We start from the raw sequence: 13128 nt of genomic DNA on the forward strand, positions 1-13128 counted from the left end.
CTCTGAAACGGTGCACCTCCATGCAGTCAGTCATTGCTATCCTCATCTGCACATACTCAGTGCGACTCCTGCACATGTGCAGATCAAACAGGGTGTTGAGTGTAAGCTGTGCTACTACTGGCGGCATTATGTGTAAGCTGCGCTACTACTGGGGCATTATGTGTAAGATGTGCTACTACTGGGGGCATTATGTGTAAGCTGTGCTACTACTGGGGCATCATGTATAAGCTGTGCTACTACTGAGGGCATTATGTGTAAGCTGCGCTACTACTGGAGGCATTAGGTATAAGTGGCGCTTCTAATGCAGTGTTATGTGTAAGCTGCACTACTACTGGGGCATTATGTGTAAGCTGCGCTACTACTGGGGGCATTATGTGTAAGCTGCGCTACTACCAGAGGCGTTATGGGGTGTTATGTGTAAGCTACGATACTTCGGGGGGCATTATGTGTAAGCTCTGCTACTACTGGGGCCGTTATGTGTAAACTGCGCTACTACTGGGGCATTATATGTAAGCTGCACTACTACCAGGGGCGTTATGTGTAAGCTGCACTACTACTGGAGGCATTATGTATAAGCGATGCTACAACTGGAGGTGTTATATGTAAGCTGCGCTACTATTGGGGGCGTTATGTGTAAGCAGTACTACTACTTGGGGCATTTTGAATAAGTGGCACTACCACTTGCAGTGTAATGTGAATAAGATTGTGCTACCTTGTGGCGTAATTTTAAATGGGGGTACTATTGTGTGGCCACATCCCTTCCATGTGAGACCACATACCTTTTTTTGATGATCGCTGTCCCTTCGTAATGTATGGGAGGGCGCAAATTTATAGTTTGCAGGGGGGGCACCGAACAACCTAGCACCGGCCCTGCATCCAGTGGTTCTAAAGATTAGCACAAACAGACAGATAGACGGCTACCAGGGATTTCATTTTATACTACTGTACTGTGGGGGTCATTCCGACCCATTCGCACGCAGCGGTTTGTCGCTGCAGTGCGAACTGTTCCTTAATGTGGACTAGTTGATCGCAGCAGCAGCAAAAGGTTGCTGGCTGCGATCAGCTTGGAATGACCACCTTGGAATGACCACCTGATTACCAAAGTAGAAAAACAGCAGAAACTCAGTTACTAGGGGGGGGTATCAAGTATACCAAACTCCAGCCATTTCTATAGTACCAGGGATGTTGTTTTACTTTATTTCTGGTACTAGTGTGCTGGTAATCTAGGACATTGTTATTTAGTATTGTACTACAAAACAATAAGTATTAAAATAGGTGGATGCATTATCTTTATATATGTATAGTCTGGTTAACAACTGCAGTAATCTGAGCCAGGCCTATTGAATTAATAAGAAATGTCAAATAGTGAGTCCATGCAACAGTACAGAGAAGCAGGACCTGATTCAGAGGTGATCACATCTAAAACATTGAGATACAGCGTCTGATGTTTAAAATCCTTACGTGCCCAAGGCACACTTTGCAGGTGTTCTGATGGTTACCATGGGGGGAACACAGATTGGAATTGCATGGAGATCCTGGACGGAGACTGGGGGGTGACTTTCATGGACAGGTGTGTTGGGGTGTGCCTGTGTCATGGAATGTGGGAAAAGATGCATTTATTTTCCACAGGCTCCGCCATGTACCTGATTCAGAGGTGCAAGCAGGTGGCTGAAGACACAGCAGCATTTAACTGCATACAGAATTGTTGCAGAAGACGTCTTTTGTAGAAAGATGTCCACCCGCAGCTTCTCAGATCTTCCATTAATCTATAGGGTATATCTATGTTCACTTTCTTGCTTATCAAATCCTCTGAGTCTGCCTCTCAGTCCTGTAAGGGTCTTTAGATCCCCATCTCTGTGACAATATAATTTCAATCTTGTGCTTCCGTTGGTTGTATGTTCAATTATCATGTATGCAAACAGCTGCAAGTAAAACTAAACTGTAGACTGCAACATCAGACCATGAAAAATATATTGGGATTATAGGGCTGTGGGGCTGCTTCAGCACCTGTGATTACTACACAGTTGAGCTGCTTTATGAAACTCCATGTCAACCCAAATATGGTTAATTGATTTATGTATACAGTATAGAGAAGTACTCACAATGCTCAAACTAACTTTAATCACAAGGCAATTATAGCAGAACAATGAATACAATGATCATATAATTTTACCACAAATACAATAAAATAAAATCAGAACAAAACTTAACTCCCCATAGTGGTAACTTGTATCTGCCTACTTATTTTCACTCTGCAAGAACAAAAACAAGTTAGTCACATTCCATCTATTAATTAAATCATCTTGTTTTGTATCTGCACTGTAAATCAAATGTTTTTGTCATAACATTTTTTAGACACTCCTATCTTCAACATTTGCTGTGGTCAGGTTTATGAAAAATATGAAGTTTAAGTTCCTTCAGTGCAACTCTAGTATTGTGTGTACAGTATAGTTGTTTCAGCAGTTCATCCTCCAACTTCAGCATTTGATCTTCCTTCCGTTTGATCAATGCAGCTTTAGAACCTCATCATTTGATCTTAAAATAATGAATGATAAAAGAAAAAGTATCTTAAGCAAAAAGTATAAAGTTGGAATTTCAGCACTGGAAGAGCAGATATGGGTCAATGCACATGTGGTCTGGATTAACCTTTATAACCATCTTTTTTTCAGTGCTAGCCATATCAACTTTTCTATATCTTCTTCTATGGCTTTATACTTTCGTAATGTAAATTAAAGATCTATTTACCTTTCACTTATTTTAAATTACACTATTGTATAATTCAGTTTATAGCATAGAATCCTCTAGTATTACAAAACCAAGCTAATATTTATTTATCTATTTAATTTGTGTGTGATCTGTGTGTGGGTAGTTCCAGCTATTTTGTCTCATTTTTTTTTTTTTTTTTGCCTTTTGCTTCATTTTGTGGTTTGGCAACACAATATCTGAATAAGTTAGTTGAGAGAAACAGCAAAAATCCCTTGAGTAGGAGAGATCCAGTTCTAAAAATTGCAAACATTTCTCAAAGTTTACAGATATGTAAAAAAAAGTCAAACTACTGTACTAAAGCAATTAGATTCAATCTTGGTGAAGTTTAAATTGACAGATTGCATAGAATGTATGTATCTTTTTTTCATTCAGTCAATTCAACTTTTTACTGCAAAATTCAAACATTTTAAATCAATTTCAAATTCAAGTTAACAGCACAGTTCTGAAATACAGTATATAACATGGGGATTTTAAGACTTGTTGGTTTAATTTCGAAATGGCTTGAATACTTCCAGCATCTCGATTAATCTTCTGGTTAGAAAATGTTACAAACTTAATGGTTTATTTCTTAAGTTACAAAAAAAAACCTATAGATAACAGAAATGTTGGCTGTCTCCATGGGTCTTTATGGGTATGGCCAGTAGCTACCTACATTTTTGGGACCTTGAAGCTTGAACTGTTATGGTTGGCCTACTTGCAACCAGCAACAATAGGGCAAAATCAAACAAGGTCCAAAGGGCCTAGCTGCCCTTACAAGAACCTCAAAGCCCATATGGCAGAGAATGGGTTGGTGTGGTAGAGGCCTTGAAAATGGGGCATACAGTGAGCCCCTTCCTACCAGCAAAAATGTCTGGGTAACCACTGTCATCTTTTTCAATGGGGTTGTTCTATGGCAGATCACCACAAATGTTGTCAAAAATGTAACCACTACATCTCCTATTATGATTAAACTTGCTGTACTGGGTTATTTCACATGGTGTGAAGAAAATTTTTCTAGACTATGCCTTATAGTTTTCAAGTTTTGGAGGATGAAAATTAGGGAAACGTCATTAATCACCTCACCGTACTCTACCCCCATCTTCAATAAACACCTGACAGTACACACTGCTCAGTGCCAGCAAAATTACCTTATTAGACACCTTCTTGTCCCGGGCTCCTTCTCTCCTTTCATTGCTCCCAACCTCCTTCCTAAGATGAGCCCTCTCAAACTCTGCCATTCTTGGGAACGTCACAAAAAGAAGTTCTTTAGGCTGTCGGGAATTGTACTGTAGTTTAACATGGATACATATTTCATCCTATTTACAGAGAACAAATCACAGAGCTAGACTACAACTCCCAGCAGCTCCCATGGTACTAAGTGATGAGCATCCAAGCTTTAATAGCAGCTATGCTGTTCTAGAAGTCATGTTGCGATTGGTTTATGAGTCTGTTATTAAAATAACCTTGTTTTAATAACACAGACTTAAAGAAAACTCCATTGAGTTTGTTGAAAAATTCACTCATTAAAATAAAGTGGCTTCAGGGCCCCTCCAGGATAAGGGATCCTGAAACTTAAGCTTCATTAGTTTCATAGTAGATGCATTGCTGGGAATGACAGAATGTTCAAAAGATAGAGAGTGGCGAGACAGACCGCACTAAATCGCTCCCGTCTCTAAAGAAATCCTCCTAAAAGAGGAGGTAAGTTTCAACAGGAGACTGATTTAAATTCAAAAAATAACCAACTACCATATTATTTGAAAAAAGAATATCTTTTGGTTAATTTCATTGGTTGGCGGTGCTCCCCAGAGTCAGAAATAGCACAAATTGTTATGGAAAGAAAAGAAGACTCTTGTTTGGGGGCACTCTTAGTTATATTACACCTGTACAGGAAAATGCTGTTATCAATAAAATATAACTTTTATTAAATGTATCTCCCTAGCCTGGTGTTGTAATATACTATCTTGCAGCCTATGTGTGATTTTTGTACGAGCTTGCAAATATATATTTTTCTGAATACACAGATCAGGTTGCAACATCTCAAATAGATAAAATGTGGACATCTGGGTTAATCTGCTAACAGCTATATCGATAATAACAAAATGATTGATCAATACGGTACAATGTTTAATGTCAGTAGTAATACCATTATGTGTCCTCTTTCATAAATCTGCGGCTGCAACCAAACACAGGACTCCACATATGTAAAAAAGTTGAAACACACTTTTATAATGTCTCGTTGATTAAATTGGCTTATTACAGTTTACCCTATGATCTAAGATTCTCCATACATGTGACTGCTATAGAGATTGAGCTGCTCACTACCGTTTTTTTGCACTAAAAAGATTGATGGCCGGGTAAGAGCTACTAACTAATAGGAAAGGAAGAAATCCTAACAGTCAGTGCTATATGCATTTTGATACTTTAAGATATTGCATATATGGTATTTTTGTTCTGTACCAATTAGTGCCGTTTTAGGATTCTCAGATTGAACAATATACCTTATTACTAACAAAGGTCCCAATGATAATAGGTGTGTGGATATCAATATTTGTGGGCTCTCACAGCCTATAAAATACCCACCTTGGGAATAACCCTATACCCAACTAAATTGCAGGGCATGATTTCACTGCTGCATTTTTTGCTTTAAATGTTTGTGTGTAATCCTTTGGATAAATACCATAATCTCAGATATTTTTAATACATTTAATAAAAGTTATATTTTATTGATAACAGCATTTTCCTGTACAGGTGTAATATAACTAAGAGTGCCCCCAAACAAAAGTCTTCTTTTCTTTCCATAACAATTAATCACAGAATGTTGCAATGTATCAAGTGACAAAAATCAAAGTTATTCATCACATACAGTAGTAACACAATCTGGAGATGGCGTTACCTACACTTGGCATTGGGGGAACAGAAAGGCACAGCATTAGCAGAGTAGGCACTTTGCATGCAATTGGATGCAGAGCACTAATTGGGGTCCCTGGTCACTTTACAAAGTAAATGACACAACATCCCCCAAATAAAAAACCCTCATTTTCATGTGTCGACATTTGCCCGTGTCGACCTTTCTGTCAAGCCGACACTTTTGTCATTTCGACCAAGTGCCTGTCAACATTTTGGTGTCGACATAATGACTTATGATCCGTAACCTTTTTGCAGGGATTCCAAAAGGAATCCAGGCATGGTAAACACTAGTCTACCTACAGTCTGTCCCACTGCAATAAGTTATTTACTTGGTGTTACTAAATAGACCTCTTTGCTGCCCTTGGATAGTTTGCAGTTACAGAATTCTGTATCTTTAACATTCTCAAAGCTCAGTAAAGAGAAATTTTTAGACCACTACTGAGCACAATACTGTTTTGAACATTTTATTGTACAATAGATTGTTTTACTGTAGTCAGCATTAGCAAGGGATGCACCACACTGAGATTTCAGAATCGGTATCAGCAGGTAATCCTGAACAAAAAAATATATTCAAAAGAGTTGAAGTGACAAAAAAAGTTGCAGAATATTTTTGATCAGCATATTGCCTGGCTCTCTTTACTTGCCAGCTTTGTGACAAGTCACACACAGATATGAGAACACTTCTATAGCATTTTAATCACACATTCTCTCACAAGCAAGGACTTTGTAAGGATCTGGTGCTTTATGTTGTCTGTGCTGATTCTGCACAATGTTGTCAGTACAATTTTTATGAATGTTAACATTGTGAATCATTTCTGGTAATAATGTATACATTGTGATAAATTACAATTTTCAGTTACTAAGTATTCCACAGATATTTATTTCACCTTTATTTAAAGTAATTTTTTTTACATAGAAAAATGTTGTGATGAAGCAAATATTAATACCATCGCTGTGTGGGGTGAGTGGAGCTCGTATTACAGATATTAGCTACACTGCAGAGGACAAACTCCGCTGGTACTCCACAGTGGTGGGTGTAGCAAGCCTCTCCCCAAAATTATTTTTCCTTGTCCCCAGGAGACAAGTGGGGACTCCCTGCAGCAGCCACAGGTAAATTTATAAGTGCCATCCATGCGTCAGCTTTGAAAAAATAGAACGAAAAGGTGGGAGATGGAATTTATATCGCTCCCACTATACTGTATAACATAGAAATATTGAGTACTCTTGTGTGAAAGAGATGAGTTCCCTATTTCCAGGGCTGGCACTACTATTAGGCAGCGGGAGGGCACTGCTGAGTCCACCAAACAAAAAGAAGGATGTCTCTTTCAGTCCCAGCAAGGATTACTTACTGATGGTCTGAGCCAACCCTGCCGAAGAGATAAGAACTTCCCCAGCACTGTGCTATCACCTGTCAGTGTAGTAGAGTCAGCAGCTGTGGTGGGTGTCCCATCTTTCATCCAGTTCTCTCCTTTTCTCCAGTTGCCAGGCTTTCATCAATATAAGAAGACTACGGGGGTCATTCAGATCTGATCGCTGCTGTGTGTTTTCTCTCAGCGGGCAATCAGATCCGAACTGAGCATGCATATGCACCTCAATGCGCAGGCGCGATGGATAGCTGTAACGGGGATCACCGGTCAGCAACGGAATGGCGTGAAGAATCTATTTGCACGGGTGTTCGCAAGGAGATTGACAGGAAGAGGTAATTTGTGGGTGTCAACTGATTGTTCTCAGAGAATGTTTGGAAAAATGCAGGTGGGCTGAAGCATTTTCAGGGAGGATGTTTGACGTCAAATCCGGTCCCGATCAGCCTGTTCTTATCGCACTTGAAGAGTAAGTCCTGGGCTGCGTAGAGACTGCACAAAATCAGTTTGTGCAGCTCTGCTACACATGCGATCGCACAGCGAAAACCCACTCCCCCTGTATGCCGCGAATATCTGATCGCAGGGCAGCAAATAATGCAGCCCAGCGATCAGATCTGAATGACCCCCTATGTCTATCTAGGCATCACGATGAGCTGCTGCCAAATAGAGCATGATCAGATATATCTGGACTGTTATGACATTGTGGCGAGCGCAACAATTAATCAGTGTGTGTTGGGGGTTGGGCAGTGTGTAGCGGTGGGGGTTTGTGTATATTAATAAGTGCTGAAAGAGTAAGTGTGGGGTAAGTTTAATGAGTGTTGGCAGGGTAAGTGTATGTGTGTTTAATGAGCACTTGTAATGTGTGTGTGTGTGTGTGTGTGTGTGTGTGTGTGTGTGTGTGTGTGTATGCTGGTGGTATGAGTGAGTGTGGGGGGCAGTTAATGAGTTCTCACATGTGTGTGTGTGTGTGTTTAATGAGTGTTGGCACGGCGAGTGTATGTTTGGGTCATGACCACTGAAAATGTGTGTGTGTGCGTGTTAATAAGTGCTGGCAGGATGAATGTGTGCGTGGATGGGGGGAGGATTAAAGGGCGTTGACATATATTGGTGTCATAAATTTTTATTGGGGCAATATAGTGTGGAATTATATATTGGGGCACAGGTGTATGATATATAAAGAATTTGAGTCACATACAGTACATGTGGCATATGTATTGGCATTGTGTGACATATTTATGATTTGACGAAACAGCTATGTAGCATACAATAATAATATATATCTGGGCACAAATGTGTGTCATATTATGTATTGGAGTCACTATTGTGTAGCACAGTTATGAAGTGAAATGACATGGGGACACAGATGTGTGGCTTATTATGAATTGGGGGCAGTGTTATGATTTTGAAGCTCTGCCATGTGGCATTTATGTATAGTATTCTCTGAATTTGGAAAACTACTGTGTGGCATATTATAAATTGGTTACACTGATGTGTGGCGTATTAGGAATTGGAGAGAGCAGGGGTAGAGATTGAAATGTAACCTAGGGCAACCAGAAACCTTGCACCAGCCCTGCCCACATAAAGGTTAATGTCTGGAGATCATGATGATCACCAGACATTAACCCCCTGCACTCATGTATCTAGGCATGAGAGAAATTCTCTTTCAATGTTGCTACAAATAATTAAGAAGTTCCCACTTTAGGAAGATGGATCTTTTTAGTACTTATTGTCTGGTAATCATTTGTTCTTATTATTCAATGGTACACTTCAAAACAGAAATCATTATTTGCATATGGGGTGGAGGACATAACTAACCCAATCAGCCACATAGAGAAAGCTACAAGTGAGTCCTGAAATGTAAATTTATTTTCACAAGGAAATATTACCCTGCACTGTGGAAAATAGATTTAATCTGTAGGGTGGGGGTAGTGACTGTCATGTCCATAATTACATCTGTAAATTTGGGGTCACTCACCTATGAAGGAGGAACTCCCCTTTTTCAAATGATGTGGCCCCTTAGCAGCTATTGTTTTATGATCGCCTGTGATCACCAGACAACATTACCTAGCACGGGTTGGGTAGGCTTTAGCGGTGGCTGGGAGTACGGCAATCAGCATCCCGACGCCGGGACACTACCACTGGACTGATGCAGCACAATACACCACCACTGAACTGATACAGCACAACACAGCAGCTATGGACATATGGCAGCAAGAGGACACAACCACTGTGACTGCCTGGTCACTGGAATGACTGATGGCTGATGCACAGGACACTACCACTGGACTGATGCAGCACAATACACCACCACTGAACTGATGCAGCACAACACAGCAGAAATGGACACATGGCAGCAAGAGGACACAACCACTGTGACTGGACAAATACAGCACAAGACACTGAGAGAACGGAGACACGTCCTCTCTCTACACTCTCCAATGCCGGAGTGAACATGGCGGGGACGTGCGGCTCCTTATATGGAATCCAAACCCTGCGAGAATCCGACAGCGGGATGATGACATTTTGCCTCATTCTGGTTTCCGAGTCAAGTGGGAAAACCTGAGCCTGACTCGGATCCTGGCTTGAATGGTGAAGTCCGGTACATTTCAGTTCTCTGAGAACCGAACCCGCTCATCCCTAGAAATAACATATTCAAGAGATGGGGGATTTACAGCATATATCTCCCCCATCTTGTGTCAATAACAAGAAGTAGGCCCTCATTTAATGAAACAAATTGACTAGTTTATAAAATAGTAGGTCTTGTTGGGCTACCATATTCTTTTGTAGTAAGTGTTCAAACTTGAAAAAAGATAATTTTTCATTTGGGTTAAAACAATTTTGACAAGTTAGAATCAGCAAGAAGACTAATGGTACTTTCTGAGGGAGGCATTTGATATTCCGACACTCAGCATACCTGTGCCGGGATCCCGACAGCCGACATACCGACAACTATTCTCCCTCTTGGGTTGTCTATGACACCCCTGGAGGGAGAATAAATAGCATGGCACACGTAGCGCGCCATCGTGCCTGCAGCATGGCGAGTGCAGCGAGCCCGCATGGGGCTCTTTTGTGCTCACCCCGCTGCGTGCATGCTGGCGGTCGGGATCCCGGCAGCAGTATGCTGAGCGCCAGGATACCAAGCGCTGGCATAACGTAGTACACCCCTTTCTGATAATACAAAGTCTTCTGGGGAATAACAAGGTATAACTTGAGTGGATACCACATAATAAAAAAACATTGATATTGATGTTGGAATGTGTCAAGTGCAAAAGAGTAAAAAATTACCTCATCACAGAGGTGAGATCACCTCAGCAGTGTAAGGGTTAATGGAACAAGCTGAACAAATTTTGCATTGCTAGTTTTGCTGAGCATATAATGATTTTCCCTTGCCCAGTTTTTGCTGCTCTACTTACAGTATCTGACGAATATTCACAAATAAGTGAGTTCCATGAAAAGTGAAAACAAACATTTATGTTAAAGATAAAATGGTACTAAAAAAATTATATATTATTGTTGCCCAGAATTCCAGGAGATGGCTCTTATCCATCTATTCACCTGCTGCTCTGCTATACCCTGAAAAGCGTGACTCTCCTGATGACAATTGTGACATCTGGGAGGTATGATAATGTGCTATGAGAACAGGAGCATACCCCACAGGCTCCCACTGCAGCAACAGGAATGAGACAAATCACAATGTGACAATAGGAGTGTTTTGTTCATACGTTTGTAAATCCAGTCATCAGGACACAGAGACATGTGAGTTCACTGCTGTGCTGTTTATTCCATCACCAACTCCAGGCACACTGCACACTGGACCACCCACTTCCCAGCATCCCCCTGGTCCCGGGGACCATCACTGATGATTCAGGCTTACACAGATTAGTAAGGGAGTGTCTACAAATATTAAGCATTCTAATACACTAACATCACATCCTCTTTTCTTTAAAGATAAGCCCTGTACGCTTCAATGCAACAATTAACAACGTCATATTAAGAACATCATCTAACACGTTTCAATGAGTCTCTCAGGTCTGTGTATTTCCCTTTTGGGTCTTTCATACACAGTCTGTGTTTCATCGACCATGTTGGACCTTTCTAGAATCGTGGTTTGTTCACCATTATCAGGATCATCATACATGTCAGATGAAGGGTATCCTTCAGTCATGTTGTCTTCATTATGGTTAGGTTGAGATCTTAAATCCACCCGATTTCGTCTTACTTCCGTTCCACGCTCTGTACGTATAGTATAAGATCTTGGTGCTACTTGTTCTTGCACAATACCTTTCTGCACCCAAATACCTTTCTCATGATCTCTGAGACGGACTTGGTCACCCAATTTTAGATCAGATAAGCTTTTTGCTCGCCTGTCATGAAACAGTTTCTGTTTCGCCTGTTGACGTTCCTTACTCAGTCTGACCAACGCTGAGTTATGTGTATTAAGCAGTTCATCATGTATCAGGAGATTTGCTCTAATCCTCCTTCCCATCAGCATTTGTGCAGGAGAAAGTCCATTCTGTAAAGGTGTACTGCGGTAGATTAAAAGACTTTGTAGAAATCTTCTTTACCTTCTTGAGCTTTTTCATGAGACTCTACAGTTTTTACTGAACTTTCCACCAACCCATTTGAGCGTGGATAGTGGGGACATGACGTAGTATGGACAAATTCCCACTCATCAGCAAATTGTCTAAATTCAGCACTGGAAAACTGAGGACCATTGTCAGTGAACACTTCTATAGGAACACCATGCCTTGCAAAGATTGACTTCATGCAATTGATTACGGCTTTACTAGTAGTTGTATGTAGTGTCTTCACCTCAGGGTAGTTAGAGTAATAATCAGTCACGACAATGTACGTTTTCCCATTACAATCAAACAAATCTGCGCCAACTTTCTGGTACGTTCTCTCTGGCACTGCGTGAGGACTCAGTGGCTCGACTTGTTGTTTCGATCTATACGTAAGACATAATTCACATGTAGATGTTGTCTGTGCTACGTCTTGGTTCATTCTTGGCCAATACATAACTTCACGCGCTCTCCGCTTACATTTTTCTTCTCCTAAGTGGCCTTCATGTATCTTGCACAGCATAGTTTTTCTTAGTCGTGCAGGTATGACAAACCTATTGCCTTTGTAAATAATACCATCGACAACTGTAAGGTCACTGTGGTACATCCAATAATCATGGATAGACAGCGGGCACACATGTTTTTCTGCTGGCCAACCTTTCAGAATGATATCTTTCAACACTTTCATTGTGTCATCTGTCTCAGTTTCTTTTGTTTTTCTTTAATATCTCAGCCTGGCGCAGGATGGCATTGCATCTTGCTGTCTATGCATATGGGTTCAGCCTCATCATGATTCTCAAGTTCTTCAGTGGGTTCTTCTTGAGTTGTCTGTGCTTCACCCTATTGAATGGTGTACGCAGAACCTTCTGGATCTCCTGACTCTTCAGAATTCTGCTCAGATCTGTGTTTGTCATTTTGTGCATGGGAAGATTGTAATCTGCCTTCAGGGTAGCAGATTTACGCCATGTGCCATAGAGTTCATCCAGCTTGCGGAAAGCACATTCTGTCCAGAGGCAAAACCGTCCAACATGACCACCTGGTGCAAGCCTCAAGAGATTCAGTTTGTTTACGTTGAGAAGTGTGATTCCTGGGATATTTTTGAAGGCTTTGACAATGCCATTATCTTCATTGTAGATGACACATGGACCTTTGCGCTGGATGCAACGATGGTTTCTCATCTTACCCTTACCAGCACGCATACGCTGAGAAGCATAGACCTTCTTGATGTCATTCTAGGCTTTCAGTTTCTTCAGCAACAGGACAGCCTCCTTTGTCTTTTTGTAGCTTTCAATTTTATCTTCAACCACCAAGGGTACCTCTGGGATCTCTTCAATACGGTGACCTTTAGACATGACTAGTGCAGGTAAGGGTAAGATGAGAAACCGTTGTCGCATCCAGCGCAAAGGTCCATGGCCCTCATTCCGAGTTGTTCGCTCGGTAAATTTCATCGAATCGCAGCGATTTTCCGCTTAGTGCGCATGCGCAATGTCCGCACTGTGACTGCGCCAAGTAAATTTGCTATGAAGATAGGATTTTTACTCACAGCTTTTTCT

At 41.1% G+C, this 13128-nt stretch overlaps 1 protein-coding gene and 1 pseudogene across 1 annotated transcript in view; one reads left to right on the forward strand and one right to left on the reverse strand.

Annotated features, from left to right (window-relative positions):
* CDH20 (cadherin 20) overlaps positions 1–13128 on the forward strand; it is a 770622-nt gene that overhangs the window by 603696 nt on the left and 153798 nt on the right. The gene's annotated exons all lie outside the window — the stretch shown is intronic.
* Positions 12277–13023, reverse strand: LOC134929618 (large ribosomal subunit protein uL4B-like; annotated as a pseudogene).

Source organism: Pseudophryne corroboree, chromosome 5 (assembly GCF_028390025.1).
Source record: "Pseudophryne corroboree isolate aPseCor3 chromosome 5, aPseCor3.hap2, whole genome shotgun sequence".
Lineage (NCBI taxonomy): Eukaryota > Metazoa > Chordata > Amphibia > Anura > Myobatrachidae > Pseudophryne > Pseudophryne corroboree.